General features: G+C 47.6%; 1 protein-coding gene across 1 annotated transcript in view; it reads right to left on the bottom strand.

Moving 5' to 3' along the window:
- Positions 1 to 9,737, bottom strand: part of Kif3b (kinesin family member 3B) — a 38,632-nt gene extending 28,895 nt beyond the window's left edge. The window contains exon 1 of the mRNA XM_052183961.1: positions 9,632 to 9,737. The gene's annotated coding sequence lies outside the window, so the exon portion shown is untranslated. The remainder of the gene's footprint in view (positions 1 to 9,631) is intronic.
- Between the last annotated feature and the right edge of the window lie 17,040 nt (positions 9,738 to 26,777).

Here is a 26,777-nt window from a genome sequence, read left to right as displayed (position 1 = left end):
GCAAACCGCAAGACCACCTGCCCGCAGACATCTCCGTCACCTTGGCTGACACTGTACGTACCACAATTTACCAGCGAGCTTTGCGCTCAGGTTCCTGAATCATCAGCAGATATGGGCTGCTGGAGACCAAGTTCCAAGCTCCTATTCTGCCCAGCGTGTCTCCTACACAGAAGGCCGCCCGCACAGCTCCACTGAAACCAGTGTGAAGGTGTATGATAGACCCCAGTGTGGGTGACAGTTCATTAATGTCCCAAACCTCAGTCACCTTTCTACTTCACCTGACCCACATCCTCATCTATCCTGTGCTCTAGTGTAAGAAAATGAAAGTGCTGGAACATATGCCCAAACTTAAAAAACAAAACCAACCCCACCCCATGATCACTGGAAGGAGAGAGATCTCTAATGCAAGTTATGATTTAACTACATCAGTATACTAAAGATAGATCTGTTGGCAGTGAGCTCAGTGCCTGCAATCAGGTGACAGAGGGGAGAGACACAGTGTGTCATCAGGATTAACTGATCCTTAAGCACTCCCACCTCAAGATGCAAAGCAGACCTGTGGGACCAAAAAGAGGGCTCACTGTGTGCTTGGAGAAACACCCTGAGGGCCCGCCCAGAAGGTTTGGGAGAAAGCCCAGCACACCAAGAAGAGGATGTCCACCTCCAGGCCCAGCCATGTGTTTGTGTGTGCAGCTACAGACATACTTATACATACAAAGAGAGAGACAGACACTGAGGTCCAGGCAGGTTGGCTTATTTCCCCATGTCACAATACAAGTGACAGAAAGTTTCTGTGATAGCATAGGCTTGACCAATAGATCTTAAATATTTTTTTTTTAATTTGGGGGATGTTTCAGACAGGGTCTTACAATTTAGCCCTGGTTGCTTGAACTCACAGAGATCCACCTGCCTCAGCTTCCTGAGTGCTGGGTTAAAGGTATGCACCACAGCCCCCCCCCTTTTTTTAAATACTGTATTGATCTGTTTTGTGTGTGCACCCATGGGTGAAGGTCATAGTGCATATGTGGAACTCAGAGGACAACTTGCAGGACCTGGTTCTCTCTGTCTACTGTGTGTGTCTCTGGACTTGAACTAAGACCATCCGGCACCGTTATCAGCTAAGTCATCTCACCCGCTCTGAGCCAAGCTTTCTAAAGGCACCGAATGAAGGGCTTCTGTCTCTCTTCCTCCCCATGTATATGGATGGGCAGGACTAAGTGAGCCGAGGGTTAAGTGAGTCAGAAAAGAAGCTCAAGGCTCCAGCTCCAGCCGTGTGAGGCCTGCAGCTGGACTACTTCAAAGCATTAAAGCTGGCCTATCTAGCCCAGAGCTGGGTCTGAAGCCTCATCCATCAAATACTGATAAGATCCACCATTACTCTAAAACATTCCAAGGAGTTTCCCATCTCTTCAAACATCCTTTGAAGTCACTTTTTGGTTGGTTGTTTGTTGAGATGGGGTCTCTTATAATGCCTGCTAACCTCAAAGGAACTGTGTAACCCCAAACTACTGACCCTTCTGCCTCTGCCTCCTGAGTGCTAGGATTATAGCCAAGTCCCACTGCACCTGGTTGCTATTAGCATTTCAAACTAGTTACCCAGGCACAGAAGAGAAAGGCCCCTGGCAGAGAGATGCTGTGGTCACTGCTCATCTGAAAAACAGATGGGGTGGAGGGGCGGTGGAACGTGTGCTTAGCATGCAGGAAGCTCTGGGTTCTACAGGACGGAGGGAGGGGGGAGGGAAGGAGGAGGGAGGGAGGGAGGGAAGGAGCAGTAAAAGGCCAGCTTGATGGTTCAGTGGATGGCAGAGTTTGACCCCTGAAACCCACAGAAAGGTAGAAGGAGAGAACTGACTCCACAGAAGTCCTGACCTTCACAGATACACTGTGACACACGTCCTCATGTGCACACACCATGCACACACAAACATGCACACACAAACATGCACAGTAATAATCAATACATAAACATATAACTTTCTTAAGGAGAAGCGAATAGTAGGCTGAGCAGTGGACTTGGGCTCAGCATCTTTTAGGGAAGTATTTGACTCACACAGTGTCTACTTCCCTCTTCTGGGAACTGGGAGGAACAGTTCCTGTACAAGACTGCTGAGGACCAAATGAAAGCAGGGCTGGCAAGCTTGGTTCAGCAAGTGTTAGCTTAGCTATGACAACACACTATAAGCTTGTTGCTATCACCAAGTCGAGGGCGTGTTTTGTTTTGTTCTGAGCCAGCTTTACATTTTACTGTCGGGGTGACCTCAGGCCTTGACGGTGTCCTCTGTGCTCCTGTGCAGGCACAGCCCCTCCTACAGTTAGCTGCTACATTGTCTTCAACTCTGTGCAAAGTGAAGGGGGTGAGGGGTGTACATGTCTCTGGTCTTCTAGGGCCTAGGTGAGGGGCTTCCTGCCCTTGGATGACCCTTGTCTTCTAGGGTCTCAGGTCAGGGGCTTGTACTTCTTGTCTTTGTAGGGTTTTCTCTCTGAAAGTTAAGAAAAGTGAACCCAAAAGATGGATTCGACAACTCAGATCTTGGCTACACAGATGATGGTAACAACAGTCACTTTAGTGACCTTCAGCTGAGACAGCTCCACTTCAGATCATCCAGCTCTTGGAACAACTCCACCCTAAATTCACCCAGCAGTCTGGGTGGCTCCACCCTCAGATCTTCCAGTAGTTCCTCTCTCTCCTGGCCATTGCTACACTGCTTTCAGCATCTGGCCTGACCGGAGGGAAATGGAAGGAGACCAGAGTTTTGCTTCTGATCTAGGTGAGTGGATCATGGTGAAATCCAGACCCTGATTTTTCCAATCTATGCCTAGACTATGCATGCTCAGGAAGTGCTTCTGTCATGCGCAGCACACCTCAGCCCTTAGCAGGTACTTAACAGACGATCGAACAGGATTGGCTTCTAGGCACCTCAGTGTCCTTACCTGAAACTTGGGACAATCCACACACCATGTGGCCACCACTGACTGAGGATCAACTGATGAGATCTAAGAGGGAGCAAAAAACCCCCAGAGCTACTTGGAGCCGCGTGTGCAGTGGTGAGTCAGTCCCACAACGCTGACAGGCCTCACTGACCGCCAAAAGTACAAAGGCCTCCCCTAATACGTGCGAAATGAGGCCCGGAGCCCTGGCTTGGACGAGCTACTACTTTCAAGAGTCCTCTAGGAATTTTGGCAGAATACAGCAGCTTTACAAAGCCTTCTCCTGTCTAAAAAGCTCTGAACCTTTAGAGCTTTTCAGCAGCCAGGAAAGAGGCATTTTGGCAGGGAGAGCAAGACCGTCTGAGGTGCTGGGAGAGAGCTGTGCTGCTGAGTCCATGCTCTCCTCAGAGCTGCGTAGGCTCCTTCCAACCCATCGGCCAAGATGCCCACTTCAGGACAGCAGCTCTGACAGCTGGAGACAGGTAAGCAGAGCGCCTACTTACTGCTCCACTGACTGGCACGGAGCCAGCCTGGGAAAAGCATATCTGGATGTCCAAGGTGGAGCCATGTCAGATCCTCCAGGCTGTCTTCCTTCAGCAGGAGCTGGGGGTCCCTTCTCAAGGGGCTAAGGCAGTGTTAGCACGTTGGGCCTCTTAGAATAATTCAGTTGTTCCTCTCAGGGACCCTCACCAGAGACCTCTAATCCTTGTAGAGGCAGATGGCACCTCTATCATCTACCTAACTGCTTGGGTCAAAACCTAGGAGTCATCCTTAATCCTCCCACCCTACTGGCCACCTCCAAAACATAACCACCCCCTGCCACCACCCCCTGCCACCACCCTAAAAGGCCACCACCATCTTACTAACCTCCCACCTAGTCTTCCAGCTGGCAATTAAAGCTCTCTCAAACTCACGATCCAGACAGGTAAGATGACTTCACTTTTTTGTGACACTGGTGCTGGAACCAAGCATGCAAGCACACGGGGAGAACTCTCCACTGGCCCTCGCTGTCAGCCCTCCGAGGGATTTAAAAACAAAAGAGAACACTAGGGGGCCATGGATGTTAGTAGGGGCCTTATCCAGCATACACAAGTTTCTGAATTCAGTCCCTAGACCCACGTGAGCTGGTATGGTAGCATACACCTATAACTCCGGTACACAGGAGATAGGCAAAAGAATCAGAAGTTCGAGTCCATCCTTAGTGGACTACATAAAGAACTTAGGGTTAACGTAGGCTACAAGAGACCCTGTCTTAAAAATTAATTATTTATTTAAAACATCAACTAAGGTCTAGAGAGATGACTCAGTAGGTGTTCTTCCACAGGTCCCAGAACACACGTGGTGGCTCACAACCCTCTGTAATTCCAGCTCGAAGAGATCCAACACTGCCTCTGGCCTCTGTAGACACAGGCTTTCATGCAGGCAAAACATCCACACAGTAAAAAACTGACACCAACAAAACCACCTATGTGACGGGACCTTCTCAGAAGCCTTCAGCGGCCCCGTAGCATTTAGACTCCTCCAGCCCGAGTCCCTCTATAGCAGACTCCCCCTGATTCCCAGCCATTCACCCCATCACAGCCGGTTCCTGCAGTTTCTGGAATTAGCTTGTGCCTACCTTGGAGTCTTTATCCTTTTGGTATACCTTCAAATGGTGAGCCCCTTCCTGAGAGCAAACCTCAACAAAAATGTCACCACCTTCCCCACTAAAGTAGCAGTGTCCCTCCCCATCCCTGGAGAAGCAACTTTCTAGCCCACTACTGTGCCGTTGTCTCCTCTGTGTTTCTCCAGTTCAAATCCCCTGTCTGCCTACTTTTTGATGTTGGGTTTGCACCTGCTGAACTGTAACTGTGGGAACGAGGGCCTCAGCCGTCTCTTCGTTATCATATCCCCAGGCTGCACAGGCTGCCACATACCAGTTGCTCAGCAAATGTCCCACAAATGAAGCCGTGGGAACACAGCAACAGGAGCACTGTGCCTAGAGTCTGAAGACCTGGGCACCTGTGTGAGGTGGGCTACTTCCCAGCAGCATGGCCTCTCTCCTATGAGTTCCGCCATTGTCCACTGAGAGTTTAATTTGCCCCTTGCTTTCCTCAAGGGCACCAGTGAAACCAAGTAAAGGCTCATCTCAGAACTCAAAAGCACCAAGATCCATACAGACAGCAGTGTGTCCCCCATCACAAGGCAAGATTCTTCCTCAGCAATCTGAAAAACATGTGTATGAACCTGGCATGCAGGAGAGCGAGTGCAGGGCCATGGAACGAGACCCTGGAAGAGGTAATGGGAAGAGACCTAGATATGTGGCTCAGCAGTTAAGAGCACTGGCTGCTCTTGCAGAGGACCTGTGTTCAATTCCCAGCACCTACAGGTCAGTTCACAACTGTCTGTAACTGCAGTTCCAGGGGACCTGGTACCCTTACATAAACATACACGCAGGATGTAAACTACATCATACATACATAAACTAATGCACAGAAAATAAAAATAAATCTTTTTTAAAAAAAAAAGAGATGGAAAAAGATAAAGAGAGGAGAAAGAAAAAGGATGGGGGAAGGGAAAGACCATAAGGAAGGAAGAAGATGTAGGAGCAATCTGAGCTTCCTCTCCCCCCACCCCATCCCGGTACTAGCTCCCACCCCAGGTCCCTATCAGACATCTCAGGACACAGCAGAAGATGGCGGCGGGGGCAGGGCCAAAACACAACCCAAAAATCCATTTAGACAAGTCAAGGCAAGTGTGTTAACACACACCTACAGTCTCATTTGCTTGGGAAGTTAAGGTGACAGATCACTTGAGCCTGGAAATTAGAGGCTAGCCAGAGCAACAAGTCGACCTTAAACAGAAACCAAGAGGCCAGAGATGGGGCTGGTTGGTGGAGTGCCCGCCTGGCATGTGCAAGGCCCTGGCAAACCTGACACCCAGTGAGTGGGAAGCTCAGATACTGTCAAATGACAGTTATCTGCAAATTAAGCTCTGGATTCCTTGAAGGCCATGGAGATACAACATCCTGTATATCCCTGGGATTGAGAAATGTAATAAACATTTACTGAATTTGGTCCCACATAACAAAACCTCCAATTAACCAGTTTCCTCCTTAAAACAAACAAAAAGAGGACCTCATGTGGCTTAGACTGACTCCACACTTAATATGCAGGCAAGGTGGCCTTGAACTTCTACTCCTTCTCTTCCAGCACCTGATTTCTGGGATCGCAGACATGAACCACCCTACCAGTATCTGTATGGCACTAGAGGAGAAATCCAGGGGTCATGTATGCTAGGCAAGCATCCGCCGCCTGAGCTGCATCCCGCCGTACCAGATGTCTCCTTTCTTTGCAGCAAGGAGGTCCTGGTTCAAGGAGAAAGCCTGCAGTGGTACCAACATCCACACAACGCCATGATGACAGCGGCTTCGTGCTTATGGTGATCTTCGAAGGCTGACAGACCCGAGGTTATAACCACACACTGCACTCACCAACCACTAACACAATGTGAACTACAGTACACATGCTAGGTTAAGCCCAAATCATGACAGCTAACATTTACCAAATGTGCCAAGCAATTCCCAGCCACGAATTACTATAGGAAAATGTTCGTGCCGGAGTGGGCTACCTCACCAGGAACTGCTGGAGAATGGTCCTATATTAGCCTGGGTCTGCTGAAGGAACAGAATAGAAGATGACAGTGTTTATTAAAAGGGGATTTATTATTAAAAGGAGAAGTCCAACAGTGGCTGTCACTCACTGTGCAGGCCAAAAACCAGGCAGCTGTTCAATCCACCGGGCCGGATATCTCAGTGGTCCCATTCAGATCACCAGAGATGCCCCCGAGGTACCCCAAACAAGCTAACGCCACTGCTATTGGTTCGTTGCCCATTGTTATGAGATGGTAAGAACTTGTTGTTGACGACACCACACACTTTGATTTCATGACAGAGAGAAACCAAGCTGAACTGAGCTGGACGCTTCCCTGCTACCAGCTGTTGTGGTTCACAGGGTTGAGGATCCTATGCAGTCTGCTAGGGAGGAACTCCCATTAACAGTGCCACTCAGCTGCGGACACTTCGTCCTCCAGTAACGACAGTGATGCGACAGTGCCAAGACGCTCACAGGCTAACCAACAGCTGGCACTGCAGCCTTCTCCACAGACAGCAATTCCTATCTAGTCCTAGAGCCTAGTCAAAGCCTGTGTGTGGAGAGGACATAGGCCCTAGTGGGGAGTCACTGCTGTCGCGTCGCTAAATGGATATGATGTATCTGTCAGACTACTTTCTAAATATTTAGGTTTGTGCCTATAGACCAGTAATGGAGTCAGCTTTGCTCACAGACGCTTCTTCTGCAGTGGGCCGTGGTCACTGAGGCTCATAAAAGACCAAGGTGCTGGCCATTGAGTGCTCAGCCTAAATGGGGACATTTCACCCCCTCGGAGGTTCAGAGAACATCACAGGAGAGTGGACAGAAAGAATGTAAGAGGCAGAAGAAGGGGAGTGGTGTGTGTGGAATGCTGTCTCTGGGTAGGACATGCTGTGGCCCTGTGAACTCTCAGCAGCTGTGCCTATCTGTGCAGAAGTACACGAGACTGAGCCCATCAATATGTAGTCACAGACAGGACAAGGGCTTCATAAGGCCACACTCCTGCCTAAGGACTTATAGGCCACCGTTCACGGTTGCTGAGAAAGGGGCACTTCCCCAGGCGTGGAAACAGGAGTAAGTTGCTCATGCTCTTATAACTAAGCCCTCACTTATGTTCCTATGAGCAGTCCTAATTAGACTGGCTGCGTCATCAAAGTACGGAGATGTGGAAGGGAGGACAATGTGGGAAGAGGGGATCCGCAGGAGAAGGAAGGAAATGCGGGTGAGTAGGACCAAAACACATTATACACACGAATTTGAAAGTCAGGTGGGGCAGGGGAGACGGCTCAGCAGGGAAAGCACTGGCCACACAGGCCTGACAACCTGCATCTACAGAGTCTGATCCCCAGGGCCCACATAAAGGTGGAAGGAATCAATCCCACCAAGCCGACTTCTCACCTCCACACACCACAGCCCAGGCTGGCACTCACACACAAACTACAGTAATAGTATTTTTAAAAGTCAGTCAAATTTATTAGGTAAAATGACTATATGCTAGGAAAAACTAAAACATGCAAAGCTTTTTTTTTTTCCTGAGATTTTGTTTCCATGCCATTGGGAGAACAACTTCTAGCCAAAGCAATTAGAAGCAACCCAAAATACCCTTGTGGCCTTCTCGCAGTTACGGTTGAGAAAGCAGAGGCATCGGGGAGTAAATGCACGCCCAGCTCCAGCACACCGAAAGCCTCAGAGTCTTGGGCAAGCCATGCACTTTTCTCAGGCACAGGTGCCTCATCTACCAGGCAGGGTGACATCACCAGCTGCCTGACATAGTCGGTGAAGATTAAATGAGATAATACGCCTCAAAAAACTTCTTAATCATCAAGTTGCAAATGGTCGCTACTGCTCTAAGCACTTCTCAGAAGAGATAAAGACCCCTATTCTAGTTATAAATATACCGGGTGATAGACATGGCACAGGTACAGAACCTTTTAAGAGGTCAATCACTTCCCTCCTCTAAGCAGACTACTAAGTAAAACGGTGGGTGGGGGATGGCCAGGGTGTCTGGAATACCCATATACGCTGGCAAGCTACCCACCTAAGTCCTTCTGGTCCTAAGTCATCTTCCCCCTCTTGGAAGGCTCCATCCCATTAGTGTGTTAAGTACTAACCACTTGTTTTGTGGAGGGGGAGGGGCTCACAAGGACCACGCCTACGCGAGGATTTAGGGCAGTTAACGGTTGCTAGGGGGAGGGGCTCACAAGACCCCGCCCATTCCTGAGGTGTTATGTCCCCTCCCATCCCCACACCTAACACCACACACGAGTTATTGGTGATCGAGGGAGGAGCAGGCATTTTCTTCTGTAGTGTAGCCACGGGTAAAATGCCTATGCTCCTGAAAAGAACCCCTCACCAAGTTCTCTAAGCTGCGCTGGGGCATGGAATTAGAAGGGACTGGAAAGTGAAGGGAAAGGGTCAGTGCTCCAGGGGGGACACAAATAAAATAAATTATACACACGAATGAAACGTCATCATGAAACCCGTTATACGCAATTAACATGTTAATTTAAAAAAAAAAAAGCATCATGTCCCAAGCTACCCAAGACGCGCTGCTTCTCACGGAAGGGCATTATCCCATGATCTGATTTACAGATGAGCAGAAGACTCAACGCCACCCTCTGCAGCCTCAAACTCAAGCACTCAGACTTCAAACAGGACTCTTGGTCCCCACGTAGAGTACCCTGGCCGTTCACCCGCTCCCCACTTGGAGTCCCTTTCACGTACACATCTCAGCAAGTGTCAAGACCCCAATGGACAGACAGGTCTGCTCTGCCAGAGAGGGCAAGGGGTTTGTCCAAGGTCACACAGCGAGCCAGGCACCGCCCTGAGGCTCGGATCTCAGGTACTTGCTTCCTGAGCTGCCTTTCCAGCCAGGGCCTGGGACTATGGCCCGGGACCGGCCGTGAGGAGCAAGCAGGGGCGGCCGAGACTGGGGGGTCGTGCCGGCCGCGCCCGAGAAGCCGGGTGATCAGAGATAGCACAGAAGCCGGGCAGAGGATGCTGCGGCTCGCAGAGCAACGACGCCGGCCGGGATAACGCTGGGCGCCCCGCGGGACCCCGCATCCCGAACTCACCTGCGGCCGCAGCCGAGAGCGGGCGGCGGCGGCGGCGGCGAACCCCGGGCTCAGCCATTCCCCGCTGCCCCGGATGGGGAGAGACTGCGGCCGCTCACTTCCTTAGCAACCCGGCTCGGCGACCCACTTCCTTAGCAACCGCGTCAATTTCAATAACTTTATTGGGCCTCCGGAGCGAGGAGCCCGCCGAGGGGCGGGACCCGGTGTGCCGCGGCGCTTCCCAGGTTCCCAGCGCGCGCCGACCCTCTCCGACCCTCTTAGGGACCCAGACTCCGTCCTCTGGTCTCGCGTGCCTGTTTCTCCGTTTGTGAAACGGAGCCCAGTACCTTGGTCTCACTACGCGCTTTCATCCTCCCCTTCCGAAAGTTCTTTCAGGTCAGTTCTCTGATCTGGATCTCAGATTAGTATTGAGTGGCACCCAATTAGGGCCATCCCAGGGATGAAGACAAATCCTTAGGAAAATCCCCCGCTCTGCTTGTCACTTTCATTCGGCCATCGTGTCCCACAGTCTGTCTTTCACATATTCCTGCATTTCTCCACCATCAGGGACAGCACCACAAGCAAGGCCAGGCCACCCATCCTTTTTAGACTAGACTGCAGTTCCTGTTCTCTGTTAATAAACTTTAAAGCCTGGCAATCCACTCCCGATGAGATGGCTTGAATAGTAATTTAAAACCTGAAGCACGTTCCTGCCTGGCATCCTTGGAGTCCCACTAGTCTTACCATCAAATAAAAAAACTTTGGTTGAGCATGATGTGTTGGGGTTTTGTCTAAGCTCCACTCCACACCTACCTGGCAATAGCCAGGTATGCCCGCCCCAGAGATCTGGCCCACTATAAGAGGGGCTACTTGCTCCTCCTCTCTCTCTTTTGTTCTCAGCTCTCCCACATTCTCACCTCTCTGCCCCTGGGGCTCTTCCCCCCTCCACGTGGTCATGGCCGGCCTCCACTCTCTCTATTCTCTCTCTCTCTCTCTCTCTCTCTCTCTCTCTCTCTCTCTCTACCTCTCTCTCTCTACCACTAACTCCCATCCCCTACTCTGAATAAACTCTGTTCTATACCATGTCTGTGTGTGTGTGGTCCCTCAGGGGCAGAGGTGCCCAGGCAAGGGCCCACCTGGACACCTTCCCCCCATGCCTCCTAACCACACTTACCTAACCCCCTATACTCCCCCCTTTTAAGCCCCTTCATCCTGCTGCCGAAAGTCCTTTCATGATGTCTCGTGCCTGTAGTCCTAGCTCTTGGCAAATGGAGGGAGGAGGATGAGCAGTTCAAGATCATCCTTAGGTACAGAGCAAGTTCTGAACTACACAGCCAGACCCCCTCCCCCAGTGTCAAAATAAATACACATAGTTGTAGGAAAAAGTTGTCTTCTGACCTCTGCACATGTACAGCGTATAAACACACACACACAGAGTGAACATAATAAAAAGATACCAAACTAGTCGGGCTGGGGGCACATGGTGGACATCTCAACTAGATGGTCTAAATAATAATTTGAAAACCTGCCCCATGGGAAGAACAATGATTTCAGCCACCCAGGCGCCCCAAGACTCCCAGGGACTGAACCATCAACCAAGGGGCACACATGGTTCCAGCCAAAAATGTGGCAAAGGAAGGCCTTGTTGGGCATCAGTGGGAGGAATGGTCCTTGGTCAGGTAAAGGCTCAACAGAGGCCCCAACAAAGGGAAACTGAGGGGGAGGGAGGTGGGAGTGTGTTGGGTGGAGGGGTGTATATGTGGAAGGGGAGGGGTTGGGGGTCTTAGGGGAGGGGGATATTGGGAAAGGTTTTACCATTGGCATGTAAATAAAGACAATATTAAAAAAAAAAAAGAAAATCTGAAACACATAAAGTCACCCTCCCTGCATAGCATCTTTGGAGTCCAGCTACCCTTCCATCAAAGCAAAAAGCTCTCTGGAAGCAGAAGTGGGCAGATCTCTGAGTTGAAGGCCAGCGTGGTCTGCAGAGCAAGGTCTAAGACAGCTTAGGCTACACAGAGAAACCCTATCCTTACTTGTTTGTTTTTTTAAGATTTATTTATTTATTATATGTAAGTACACTGTAGCCATCTTCAGACATTCCAGAAGAGGACATCAGATATCATTACCGGTGGTTGTGAGCCACTATATTTGAACTCAGGACCTTCAGAAGAGCAGTCAGTGCTCCCAATCAGCTCTGAAACCCTATCTTAAAAAAAAAAAAAAAAAAAAAAAAAAGATACCTACCAAACTGACTCAGAGTAAAGCTGACCTGTATCAGTTACAAACATGTTATGTGTTGTTTACAAGCACAAAATGCAATGTGTGTGCTTATGTTTCATCTCTTCCATATCTTTTGGTATTTTCTAGGGCTAATAATTGCCAAATTTTTCTCTCATTTTTCTCAGTTCTTTTTTTTTTTTTTTTCAAGACAGGGTTTCTCTGTGTAGCCCTGGCTGTCCTGGAACTCACTCTGTAGACCAGGCTGGCCTCGAACTCAGAAATCCACCTTCCTCTGCCTCCCAGAGTGCTGGGATTACAGGCGTGCGCCACCACCACCACCTGGCTTCTCAGTTCTTTTAGTTGCTCTTTGTACCCTCTCCCATTCTGGGCTGTCCTTTAAAAAAAAAATTCATATATATGAGTACACCGTAGCTGTCCCCAGACACACCACGAGAGGGCATCAGATCCCATTACAGATGGTTGTGCGCCATTATTGGTTGCTGGGATTTGAACACAGGAAGAGCAGTCAGTGCTCTTAACCGCTGAGCTATCTCTCCAGCCCTCGGCTGTCCTTAAATTCACCAGGAACACAAAAATAGCTTGGGACTTCTGATCCTCCTGACTAAGTTCTAACATCACAGGCATGTTGTACCACGTGACATTTATGTAGCACTGGAGATGGAAGCCAGGGCCTCCAAGACTGCTTTGTTGTTGTTGTTGCTGCTGCTGCTGTTATTGGTAGTGGTGGTTTTGTTTGCTTGCTTGCTTGTATTTTCCTGAGATAGTGTTTCTTGGTGTAGCCCTGGCTGTCCTGGAATTCACTCTGTAGCCCAGGCTGGTCTTGAACTCAGAGATCTGCCTGTCTCTGCCTTTCTGTACTATTTATTTTTTTCCATTCCTCTTACAAAACCCCATGACCAAAGCAATTTATTAAAGAAAACATTTTATTGGGATCCCCATTCCCAGCACTGGGATTACACGTGCATGTTACAACATGGCTTTTCAATTTTCAGACTTTACTATTTTATGTGTATGAGCGTTTGCCTGCATGTACGCATGTGTGCCACGTGAGTGTCTGGTTCCTGAGGCGGTAAGAAGATGGCATCCTAGTCACTGGAACTGGAGTTACACACAGCCAGTTGTAAACTGTGCTTTGGGTGCTGGGAATTGAACCTTGGTCCTCTGCAAAAGCAATCAGTGCTCTCAACCACTGAGCCAACTCTCCGGCTCCCACTGAGGCCTTTCAATCTGGCTGCTGGGGATTGAACTCAGGTGCTCATACTTGAGTAACAAGCTCACTGCGCTGTTACCCTAGACCACTGTGGCTGGCTTTACTATGATTCTCTTTCAGACAGGGTCTCACAATGTATGGAACATGCTATGTAGAGCTGGTTGTCCTCAAATTCACATAGATCAGCACCTGTCTCCTAAGTGCTGAGATTAAAGGCCTGTGCCAGGGCTTCTGGCCTTTATTATGACCCTGCCTACAGGAAGGAGCCTGTGATGAACTTCCTACAGGGCTGGCTGATTGCATGGCCTGGTCCCCGGTGGCATGGCAAAAGCACCGAGTTTCCCTTATTCTCTAACATTCTAGAACAGTGCTGTCCAGCTCACCTGGGGCTGTGGCAGAAATGCTCTATATTGGCACCATCTAATATGGCCGCCACTAGTCACACTAGCTGCTCTGTTTCCAAAATGACACCAGGACTACCAAGGAACTAAGTCATATTCACTTAGTTTTGATTAATTTAATTTATGTTCGAGTTGTCACCTGTGGCTACTGGCTAACGTACTGCACAGGACAGTTCCAGACTATCCAACAAAGACTTTTAGGTATAGTCAATTTGGGGCCTGAATTTCAATTCCTTCCTTTATCCAGCAGGTGAGCCAATGCAAGTCACTCTTTAGAACTCAGTTTATCCACCTGTAAAATATACATTTGACACTATCCAGGTTTCTCATAAAGATGAAGTAAAATTTGGAGTCAGATATGATGTAGCATGTCCCTCATCTCAGTACTTGGGAGGTGGCAGAAGCAGAGAGATTAAGAGTTCAAGTCTAGCTTGAGCTCCAGAGTGAGTGTAGTGCACTTGCTAGGCATGCACAGGGTCATGTCCCTAACATGATTCCAATCCCTAACTCAGGGAAGGAAAAATAAGACCTATTACATAGGCCCATGGTGTCCTAAGGATGCAGCAACTGCCAATGAGAGGAGCCCTGCTGGTAAGAGGGCTCAGTGTCCTTTGATATTTGATGCTATTTGGGGAAGAGGACTGGAAGGGGGTGGTATAAAGAGACTGAAGGAATAGGACTTATTTATTGGATGGTAAAGAGGTGGTGTTCCCGAGCCCCTTTCAAGAGGAAATAAGACGCTGAGCTTGGATGGAGGCCAAGTACATGAGACATGCTTAATGGGTGTTACTTGGCGAGGCGCCCAGGTTCGGCAGGGATGAGCCCGTGTGACCTGAGAGAGACCTAGAAGACTGGGGATGGAGCTAATGGCTTCTAAATTCACATCTTTGATGTTTCTCAAGCAAGCCAGACAAGGGTCGGACGGACATAATTGCTTCCTCCTCAGGCACTTAACGGATATGTGACCTTGATCGTGTTAGTCCACCTTTCTGGACCTCATTCCTGCCCCTCCCACGCCAGCCTTCACCCCCAACGCTAGGATGTAACCCATGGCCTTGAGCTTCAGGGAAGCTCTACACTGAGCTAAATCTCCAACCCTGGACCTTGTTTCCCCTGATGCTTCCTTGAAGGGTTCCGGTGAGGATTTGCTGAAGGGATAATAAGCATGAAACCCAAATGGAGGGCACAGTAAATGACGGGATGGTGAAAATGACGGTGTCAACGTCAGAGCCAGGAGGCACAGAACTAAACCAGGGCTTATACACAATTCTGAGGGCCGGAATGTATGTAGAATGTACATGCTAGGTATGTACATACTACATACGGGTATCTTCTGTAGCACAGTGGCTAGCCCATAACAGTACACAAAGACACCTACCTATTAAAAACATACATTAGGCCGGGCACTAGTGGCGCATGCCTGTAATTCCAGCACTCTGGGAGGCAGAGGCAGGCGGTTTTCTGAGTTCGAGGCCAGCCTGATCTACAGAGTGAGTTCCAGGACAGCCAGGGCTACACAGAGAAACCCTGCCTGGAAAAAAAACAAAACAAACAAAAAAACAAACAAACAAAAAAAAAAACAAAAAAAAAAACCCCAAAACAAAAAAACCATACATTAGGGGGGGTTAGAGAGATGGCTCAGCAGTTAAGAGCACTGACAGCTCTTCTGAAGGTCCTGAGTTCAATTCTCAGCAACCACATGGTGGCTCACAACCATCTGTCATGGGATCTGATGCCCTCTTGTGGTGTGTCTGAAGACAGCTACAGTGTACTCATATAAATAAAATAAATCTTTAAAAACCCACATACATTAGAAGGTTTGATGCTAACACTCAAGAGGCAGAGTCAGGCGGAGCTCTGGGAGGTCAGGGCTAAGCAACCCTTAGGGCCAGCCAGATAAGAATGCTTGCCACCAAGTCTGAGAACCTTCGAGCCCTCAGAAGCTATATGGTGGAAGGACAGAACCCCAAAAGTTGTTTTCTTATCTCCTAAGGTCACAGTGCATGTGCACACACATATGCACACGCACATAATAAATATATGTTAAAATCATAAACTATGGGGCCCTGGAAAGACTGCTCAGTGCTTAAGAGTGTTTACTGTGCAAACCATAATGACTTTGAATTTGGATCCCAGTACCCATGTATCAACCAACCCAGAAAGAGTTTTGAGATAGCCTATAACCACAGTGCTGTGGTAAGCAGAAACAGGAGGATTGCTTCAAAGGAATGGGGCAGAGAGGGATCCAGGATATCTAATAACCTCCTCCAACTTCTCCATATGGACATTCACAGGTATGTGCACCTGACACATATATGAGCACATATACCACATATCCTCTCACAGTCTATTAGCAGTTTCTAAACAGACAAGTAAAAGCAGTTTCTAAAAATCAACGCAAAAAAGTACACTATACAAGGTGTGTGGATGGTACATTCCTGCATCTTGCTCCCAGAATCGCGAGGCAGGTGATTGGCAAGTTCGATGTTAGCATTGACTCCCTCAAACAAAATTCTTTTTAATGGAATTAAATATATAATGGAAATCTTTAAGTGTTTTATAAGTACATATAGGCAGGAGATATAAAAAAGAAACAAAATCAAATGAAGAAAGAAAGAAGGAAGGAAGGAAGGAAGGAAGGAAGGAAGGAAGGAAGGAAGGAAGAAGAAAGAAAACAATAAAAAGTGAATTGAATTTCTTAGAAATTTACACTGTAGGCACCCCTGCTCAACACCAAGCCATGCCTATCAGAAAACCAATTAGGCTACCTGCAGATTTTCTCTGTTCTCTCTGTTCCAGCAGACCAATCCTTCACGCTCTTTTCTGCAACAGAACAATGGCTGCAGCCTTGTTTCCCCTCTGCCCACATCTTCTGTGTATCCTACAGACCATCCACTACTAACCTCCTTACTCCCTCTTATCAGTTCACTTCAGCCTCCAACACACCAACTGAGTAGGCCAATAAGTTCAAGGTGGATATGCTGGTTAATTTTCCTTGTCAAGACAACTCTCTTGGAATTGTCATAGAAGCCAATCTCTGCGTATGTCTAGCAGAGTGCTTCCACAAAGATTTGACGGAATGGGGAAGACTTGGGGTTCCTGGGTGAATTAAACAGGAGAAACCAAGGGAGTGGCAGCATCTGTTTCTGCAAACAAGCTGCCTCCTACTCCTGCAAACACCATCAGGCCTTCCCCACCAGGATACACTGTATCCCTTTAAACAAGGAACCAGGATAAAATCTTTTCTCCTTAGGTTGCCTCTGTCAGGTAATTAGTCACAGAAACAAGAAGAATGACTAGTGACAGTTTGGGCTACATAACAAATCTTCAGGAAAAAGAAGAAACATTATCATTTCTTTCTCATCCACAGTTTTTTTAAAAGCATCATATTAGCATTGGAATGGTGGAGTGTCAGATGCTTCCACCCATCCCCACCCCAACCCCCAACCTCTACCCAGACCATTGCAGTGGAAGACAGGAACAGACAGTAAGGAAAATTCAGTTATGAGAAGCCATTTGAGTCGGGCCTTTTTACTTTTAGATATTGAGAAGATGGTAGAGTTCCAAATATCTAGACACAACCATTGCCATCCCAGTCCCTCCTTTCTCCCCACCCCTTCCTTTCTTCTTTCAACTTTTTCTTTCTGTCTATCTCTCTTATATAGCCCAGGCTAGTCAGGTTCTCTCTGTGTAGCCAAAGATACCCTTGAATTTTTGATCCTCCTACTCCCACCTTCCAAATGCTAGGTAAACGCCACGTACCGCCATGCCTGCGTTAACACAGTAATGAAGACTGACCCCAAGGCTGTGTGTGAACCAGGTGAGCATTCTACCAACTTAGCTGCACCCCGACGTCAGTTTTCAGCAAGGAAACATGCTCCGTATTAAGGAGAGGTGACCGGAGATGTCAGTAAAAGGCTATGGTGTTGAGCGGAGTGGCCTGCACGTATAACTCCAGCACTTAGGAGGCTAAGGCAGAACTGAGAGTTCAAGGTCCTGTCTCAAAAAACAAACAAACAAACAAACAAACAAAATTGGAACACCTTTAATCACCAGCATTCAGGAGGCAGAGCCCGGTGGATCTATGTGAGTTCAGGTCCAGCCTGGTCTTCAAATGACTTCCAGGACAGCCAGAGTTCCATAACTGAGAGACCCTATTTCAAGACAAACAAATCATATCCTAGACTAGAAAGAGACCCCCGTTGTTAAGAGTGTTAGCTCCTCTTCCAGAGGCCCTAGGTTAGGTACCCAGCACCCACATAGCAACTCACAAATACTTATTTAACACTTTTCAGAGTATTTTTAGAGATTGAGGAGAGTAAAACACTGTTGGTTTAAAGAAAGAAAGGAAAAGGTTTAAGTTGGGAAGGGGATGGAAGGTCAGGGCAGAGGAGGGAGTCAGGACGGATGAACACGAACGATCCTTTTCAGAAGCTTTCTAAATTATATGTGTGAATACATCTGTAGACATATAAAAAAGAGTTCGGATGAAGGTACCTACTCTAAGAATGCTCCCAGATGCCGGAGGTCACCGAACAAAACAGGTCAGGGTCAGATCGGATCACTTCTCTGAGTTGTTGGCCAGGGAGGTCCCATCGACAAACATCCAGCCCCACTCCATCCCTCCTGCGAGCATTACAGGCTATCGCCAGTGCTCTTGGTTGTCATGCCGAGCTTGACTGTAAGACCCTATTGCTAAAGACACATGCTTGTGTCACAGGACATGGAGAAATCAGCTGGTAATAACCTGGAAGGTCCATTCCCAATGGCTAGCTCTCTTAGTGCCTAAAGGTGCTGAATAGTCTGTTGGGGAGAAAAATAACAGTTTTAGTCTGCTGGGAAGCTGGTCACCTGTAAGTCACAACAACCAACTTGGAGAGAGGTCCTCCTGGTTGCACTAATGGCGTGGATGTTATGGGAGTGATCAACCACTTGCAGACTGGATTGATTGGCAGCTTTGAGGAAAGGACACCAAGGTCAGATGTGGTAATGTATGATTTAGTCCTAGCACTTGAGAGGCCAAGGCACATGGGTCTCTGTGAGTTCAAGGCCAGCCTGGTCTGCATAGTGAACTTCGGATCAAGCTAGGGGTACATAGTGAGACTTCCCCCACCACACACACACACACACACACACACACACACACACAGAGTGAGAGAGAACGAGACAGACAGACAGACAGACAGAAATGGCAGAGAGAAATCCAAGGAACTCATGAATATTACTATCAACCAGAACAAGAGCTCATTGGTGGCTAAGTTACAGGCACTTGGGGAGAATCTCCTATATTATTTGATAAATAGAACACCACATTATTTTTATGACAGCAGATTAGTGCAGCTCTCAGCGCCCATCAGAGAAGCTTTTTGTAGAAGAGACATGCAACTGGTCAGAAGGCTGAGAACGCTGAGAATGAGATACTGAACTCGTCAGCCATAAACGGGACACCTCCATCCCACCCTTTCAGAGCTCAGGGAGCCTCGAGGAACAAGGGCAGAACAAACTGTAAGAGCCACCGGCTGCAGAGGGGCCTTGGAAGACAAGGGTTGCCAGAGACGAGAGGGCTATCTCATGTAAGAGCACACGGGGCTATAACCACACAAGACCTTCACAAGATCAAGCCAGCCAAAGCTTTAGCATGAATAGAGGGGAGGTCCAGAAACTCCCACCCATAGCTGGGGAGCTGGCCGGTGAGGGTTATGAGGTGGGGGTGTCAGCTCATGAATCTGTTTGCTGGTGCTGTTCCCCACGCACTAGTGGGTGTCCCTACACCCACAAACATCCTGGCAGCTCTCAATAGATTTAGTGGGTTAAGAAAATCAAGTGAGATTTGGAGGGAGGAGAAGAGGCAAAAGAGGAGTTGGAAGGAAGAGAGTAGATTTAAGCGAAGCACATTGTACACATGTATTAAATTCTCAAAGAAAACATAAATTTTCATGGGGCGGCGGTGGCGCACGCCTGTAATCCCAGCACTCTGGGAGGCAGAGGCAGGTGGATTTCTGAGTTTGAGGCCGGCCTGGTCTACAGAGTGAGTTCCAGGACAACCAGGGCTATACAGAGAAACCCTGTCTCAAAAAAAAAAAAAAAATCCAAAAAACAAAACAAACAACAACAACAACAAAAAAACCCCAAAACATAAATTTTCAAAAAGCCTGTTAAAAACACAAATCCGATGCATGTAATGCCTTCCAGACATGCATTGGCAAATACTCACTGAGGCTGGGCTGAAGGGTTTCAATAACTAACTTCCCCTTTGGTCTCAGCTTACCAGCTCAACCCTTCCTCTCCCTTTGCCTTTCCTTCTTGATCTGTTTATAGAGTTTACTGGATGAATTCTTACAAACTTCCTCAAGTCTTTTTGGGGACTAGGCATGGGAAACAAATAAATCTCTATTTAAATACTTGTTTAAGGACCTAGTTCCAAGCACTGAAAAGAAATAGAAGACACTTCTAAGTTCTAACTGCCTCAGTTTCCCTGTGATTATTGAGCTCCAGGAGAATTGATTTCAGGAGAATCAGTCTGGGGCTCAGCAGCCAGGAGTGGTAGCGTGTGCCTGGACACCCCTTGCTGTGTCTCAGAAAGAGCAGCCTTGTGGGGGGTTATCCACCTGACCCTTTTCTTTCTTTCTTTTTTTTTTATTAAGATTTATTTATTGTTATATGTAAGCACACTGCAGCTGTCTTCAGACACACCAGAAGAGGGCGTCAGATCCCATTATAGATGGTGTGAGCCACCATGTGGGTGCTGGGATTTGAACTCAGGGCCTCTGGAAGAAGAGTCAGTACTCTTAACCGATGAGCCATCTCTCCAGCCCCCACCTGACCCTTTACTTTAAATCAGTTGCTCTCACCTTTCCCAGTGCTGAGACCCCTTAGTTATAGTTCCTCGTGTTGGAGTGATCCCCACATAAAATCATTTCTTTGCTACTTTATAACTGTAATTTTGCTACTGTTAAGAATTATATGTAAATATCTGTGCTTTCTGAGGATCTTAGGTGACTTCTGTTAAAAAGATTGTTCAACCCCACCCCCACCCCTCACCCCTGCCCAGGGGGTTGAAAACGACAGGTTAGGTTAAGAACCATTACTTTAAATGGATTTTGCTTTGGTTTTGTTGTTGTTGTTGTTGTTGTTGAAACAGGCTCGCTCTACAGAGCCCAGGCTCTTCTACAACTTGAGGTATAGATCAAGCTGTTCTTGAATTCACAGACATCTGTCTGCCTCTGCTAGGATTAAAGATGTACACCACCACACCTGGACTTTAAAATGGATTTTTAAGTCTGGATCTGTGGCAGTTTTCTTGTTTTTGTTTTTTAATCCCAGCACAGAGAGATAGATGGCTTAATTGGGGAAGTGCTTGTTGTAGACACTTAGGGCTTGAGTTCAAATCCTCGGTGTCTGTGTAAGAATTCAGGCACAGCAGTGTCCATCTCTAATCCCGCAGCTGAGCCAGTGGCGAGAGGATTCCTGGGGTTTGCTGGCCTGCTGGTCTCGTCTATTCAGTAAACTTCATGTTCAGTGAGAGACAATCTCAAGGATTAAGGTGGAAGGTATGGAGGAGGCTCAGTGGGTAAAGTACTTGTTACATTTGGATCCCAGCACTCACACAAAAGCTGTCAGCCACGACAACCAATCTGTAATCCCAGTGCCGAGAACCCAGAATGAGCTGGTTAGCCGGACCAGCCTAAAGGGTAAGCGCTGAGTAAAGCGAGAGACCCTGCATTGATATATACAGTGCAATGTGAACGAGGGAGACACCCCATGTCAATTCCAGGCCTTCATACAACTGTACACACATGACTACATACATACACACATGCACATACGTGCACATCATACACACACATGCAGAAAAAAGGTAACTTGGTAACTTGTTTTTTCCTATGAATGGCTCAGTGATCTTTTAAAATTTACAAAATAACTCAAAAGTTGGTAACATGCTGCCATAGCCAGTTTCCACAATGGTGTGCAATGATATTTATCTTTTATTAAATAGACCCTTGCATAGTGTTTTTTGTTTGGTTTTGTTTGGTTTTGTTTTGTTTGGTTTGGTTTTTTGAGACAGGGTTTCTCTTTGTAGCTCTGGCTGTCCTGGAACTCACTCTGTAGACTAGGCTGGCCTCGAACTCAGAAATCCGCCTACTTCTGCCTCCCAAGTGCTGGGATTACAGGTGTGCGCCACCACGCCCGGCTGCATAGTGCTTTCTTACACTGAACCAGCATGATCTGTGTACCTAATAGAATATGGCAGAAATGGAGGATTCAATTATGAGAGATATTTCAGCTTCCATGTTAGTGTCTTGTCTTTCAGAGCTTCTGATATTGGAAAGGATAGCTGTCAGGTTGGGAACTCTCCCTGCGGAGAAGCTCATACTAAGAATATGAGGTGGGGCTGGAGGGATGGCTCAGTGGTTAAGAGCACTGACTGCTCTTCCAGAGGTCCTGAGTTCAAATCCCAGCAACCATATGGTGGCTCACAACCATCTGTAATGAGATCTGATGCCCTCTTCTGGTGTGTCTGAAGACATCTGCAGTGTACTCATATAAATAAAAATAAATAAATAAATCTTTAAAAAAAAAAAACAAGAAAAGAATAATTGAGGCTTTTGACCAACAACCTGTTTAGAGCTGAGACTTTCAGCCAATAGCCATCCAAGTCCAGCAAGTAGATCTCCCAGGCTCAGTCCCGTCTTTCGGCTGATACAGCCCTGGTCAACGTTTTGACTATAAACTGACAGAGACAGACAAAGAAACAAACTAACACATGGAAAAAAATGCCCCTAAAACAAATCAAAACAAAAAAACAAAAACCCAAGGTATGCCGGGCGGTGGTGGCGCACACCTTTAATCCTAGCATTTGGGAGGCAGAGGCAGGCAGATTTCTGAGTTCGAGGCCAGCCTGGTCTACAGAGTGAGTTTCAGAACAGCCAGGGCTATTCAGAGAAACCCTGTCTGAAAAAAACCAAGAGGAAAACACCTGCCCTCAGCCAGGCAGACTCCATATCCCTTACCTCCAGGCAATGACTGTTTGCCTCCTTCACTGCTGACATGGGGCTGGTTTCTTTGTATTAATATACAAAACACATGGTCCCAGACAGGCGTGTAGCTGGGGCTCTTTGTCACACCTACATGGGAACCCGTGACCCATCCTCTCCTGTGTGCCCCATGTCACCTGCAGCAAGCTCTTAGGAGATACGGTGACCCTGGGAACTGGAGCAGACTCACCCTTGGCCACTTTCATAGCTCCCCTGGCCCAGGAGAAGCGGGTGACTGTGAAAACCAGCCCTCCTTCCTCACAGACTCCCCCTTCCCTGCCGAGCCCTCGCCAGGCCCTTGCATCCCCACATCCTGTCTCACACCTGGGGGTGGGGGCTTCCCCTCTTCACACATTTGTGGAAAATATCACCTGTCCTTTTACTTTTCACAAGTGAGTGTGTGCCTTTGTGCATGCATGTGTGTGTGCAGGTGTGTGCATGTGTGTGCATGTGGAGGCCCAAGAGAGACATTGGGTATTTTTCCTCAATGGCTCAAAAAAAGTTTTGTTGGGAGGAAGGGGACAAAATCTCTCACTGATCTGAAGTTCATCAGTTTGGTTTGACTGCGCTGAGGGGATCCATTTATCCCCTTTCCCAGCCCCCCATCGCCCCTGCACAAGCCAAGACTGGGGTTACAGGCTCGAATGGGTATATCTAGCCTTTTAACTTTTTTTTTAACTTTCTTTTTAAAGATTTATTTATTTATGTATATGAGTACACTGTAGCTGTCTTCAGAAACACCAGAAGAGGGCATTGGATCTGATTACAGATGGTTGTGAGCCACCATGTGGTTGCTGGGAATTGAACTTAGGAGCTCTGGAAGAGCAGTCAGTGCTCTCAACCACCGAGCCATCTCTCCAGCCGCCTTTTAACTTTTAAAAGTCATATTTACTCATTTTGCCTGTGTACGTATATGTTTGTGGGGGGAGGTGTGCGCTACCATGGTGTCTGTGGAGGTGAGAGGGCAGCTTGCTGGAGTCAGTTCTCACCTTCTTCAGTGGCTCTCCTGGGAATCAAACTCAGGTCATCAGTCTTGCTGCACATGCCTTTATCCACTGACTTTCTCACTGGCCTGATACCAACTTTTTCATGGGTTGTGAGGATCTGAACTCAGGTTCTCACGCTTGTGTAGAATGTACTTTACCAACTAAGCCGTCTCCGCGGTCATTTTTCTTTCACTTATAGATATCAAAATCTGCCTTCCTACCTCTACCCCAGCTACTGGCTTCCACAGCCATTGTGGTATTGAGGCAGGAGGATCAGAAGTTCAAGGTTATCCATTGCAACAAAATTAAGGCCAACCTGGCATATATGATAAAAACACACACACACACATACACACACACACATACACACACACACACACACATAGTTGATGAATCTCAAAGGCACTGAGACGAGACTTTGGGACAGCAGCAATCAGCAGCAATGATTCATCAGTTTAGAGAATTTATAACTCTTGTAGAGGTCCCGGGTTTGGTTCTCAGCATCCACTTAAAATTATCTGTAGCTCCAGTTCCAGGAGGGTCTGATGCCCTCTTCTGGCCTTAAGGGGCACTGCATACAACTCATGGCTTACAGATGCAAGTAATGTTCTTTTATTTATTTATTTTTTTTTTAAGTACATTACAAAGGATTACTACTCTAGGATGTTGCGTCTGTGAAAAGTGAAACCATAGCAACATGTCTGTGTTTGCCCAGGTTAAGGTAGGAGGATTGTGTCACAAAGGGAAATTCGAGGGTTTTTTTTTTCAGGTGACAGAACTTCTCTGTATCGTCTTTGTGGTGTTGCTTATGCAAACCTACATGTGTGAAAATTCATAGAATTATACATACACACAGCAGCAAAATAACAGGGTGAAAGCTACTCTTTGAAAAGACAAACAGACAGCTTGTAGTACACTGCTTCTAATCTCACCCACAGCTCACAGTTGAAGGAGCTTCAGAGAGGGAGAGCCACCTCATGGACTGGCGGTGTTCTGGTACCACCAAACATCCTCGGTGTGGTGGCTTCCACTGCAATTTCAGTTCTAGTGAAGACCCAGCAGGGTGTAGTGGAGTGATGTCACCCACAGGCTTAACAGGTTGGGGCAGTATTAATATGGACAATTAAAAAATATTATCATTGTGTGTGTATGGCAGGGGTGGCCAGCATGTTTAAAGGCCAGAGAACAGCTTTGTGGAGTCAGTTTTCTTTGGCCCTTCCATGGGTTACAGAGATTAAAGTCAGGTTTGAGGCTTGGGGGGCAAGTGCCTTTCCTTACCTACTGAGCCATCTTATTATCCCCAAGTTTTTTTTTGTTTTGTTTTGTTTTTTGTTTTGTTTTTTGGATTTTGTTTTTATTTTGTTTTGTTTTTTGAGACAGGGTTTCTCTGTATAGCACTGGCTGTCCTGGAACTCACTCTGTAGACCAGACTGGCCTCCAACTCAGAAATCCGCCTTCCTCTGCCTCCCAGAGTGCTGGGATTACAGGCGTGCGCCGTCACCGCCCGGTCAAGTATATTTTTTATGTTCCATTACAATTAAATTTCTTCTGGCTAGAGAAATGGATCTGTAGGTGAAATTCTTGATGTGTAAGTATAAGGACCTAAGTTTGGCCCCCCAGAGATCACACAAAAAAGCTGGGAAGACCTTAGCAGTTAAGAGCACCAAACCTGCTTTTCCTGTAGAAGACAAGGGTTCAGTTCCTGAGATCACATGGTAGCTCACAACCATCTGTAACTCTAGTTCCAGAGAATCCAAGCCTTCTTCTGTCTTCCATGGGCACTAGGCTCACATGTGGTACACAGTCATATATACAAGCAAACACTTGTTCAATAAGCTATGGTGATGACAATGATGATGATACCTAACAGCTAGACACAACAGCACTTGTTTGTAATTCCATTATGCCCTCTGAAGAATGGAGGGGTCAGCAGGAGACTTGCTCATAGACTGACAAGCCTGGCATATGAGGTTATGGACGAAAGGAGAAAGGCACACAATACATATATATAGTACATACACTAATTGTACACACATAACATAAAAATGCACATACATTATACACTCACAGATATGCACACAAATCAGGAAGTGATGAAGGAAGATTACCAATATCAGCCTCTGGCTTATACACACATACCATGTGTACTATAAAAGTAATTTTAAACAGGGAGTGGTGTAATCCCATAGGGCACCTGGGAAACAGAGGTACATGAGTCTTTGTTGGTGGCCAGCCTGGTTTACATAGCAACTGAAATTGCAGTGGGAGCCACCACACCGAGGATGTTTGGTGGTACCAGAACACCGCCAGTCCATGAGGCCACTCTCCCTCTCTGAAGCTCCTTAAACTGTGAGCTGTGGGCACAGGCTGCCAGAGAAATAAAGGAGCCTGTCAGAAATGCCTGGGGAGACTTGCAGGGCCTTAGTAGGGGTTGAAGCAGTCCTGGGAGTGGGTCAGCCCTGCTGGGCACTGCCTTCCAGAAGCTTCTTTGTACTTTCCCACACTGTTTGCTCAGGGTGAGACCATCTCTCCCAGCTGTTGCCAGAGAGCCAACAGGAACCTGAGAGCTTAAGTCTGGTGGGGAGGAAGCCCCTCCTGCCTCCAGAGGATTAGGCTTCTGAGAGAGAAGCTCAGAGGGTGGAGGGGACAGTGGGAGCCAAAGGGCTTGTTGGTGACAAAGCTCTGTCCTACTCTGAATCACTGAATTATAGTTTTTGCAACCTACTTTTAATAAGGGTTCAATTTCTCTTCTAGCCCAGGTAGTGGAAAAGTTACTAGGCTGTGGGGGAAGTGGACCTGTTCGGCAATAGTTCTTTGGGGCTGAGCTCCATCTTCTTCCTGAGCAGTTCAGTCCTATAGCGAACACCAAATACAATCCAGCAGCTGCAGAGCAGTCCTCTAGTCAGGCAGACACTAGGAACAAACCAGCGACTTCAATCCAGTCCTCTCAGCAGGCAGACAGCAGGCAGCTGTAGCTCAATCCTGAAGAAATGGCCAGGCTCGCCCATCGGCCTGAGGCGAGGCTGCCCAAGTGGTGAGCTGCCACAGGAACCTCACACGCAGTATTTGGGCAAGTTTTTCTCGAAGGCAATGTTATAAGTTGAGTTCAACAACACTCTGTAAGGTGAACCAATACGTGCGTGTCTTTAGTGAATAGTAAGGCAGAGCAAACCAAGCCAAGGCCCAGTGCTCCGCTCCAACTGTCTGTGGGTTCACTGGTACACTGTTTCTTTCATCAAGCGTCCGTTCATGTATATCCAAACGTTCTTTCACCTGTGTCTGCTTCAGGAA

Source organism: Apodemus sylvaticus, chromosome 5 (assembly GCF_947179515.1).
Source record: "Apodemus sylvaticus chromosome 5, mApoSyl1.1, whole genome shotgun sequence".
Taxonomy (NCBI): Eukaryota; Metazoa; Chordata; class Mammalia; order Rodentia; family Muridae; genus Apodemus; species Apodemus sylvaticus.
Note: the sequence above shows the minus strand (reverse complement) of the source record. Positions and strands in the feature narration are given on the sequence as shown.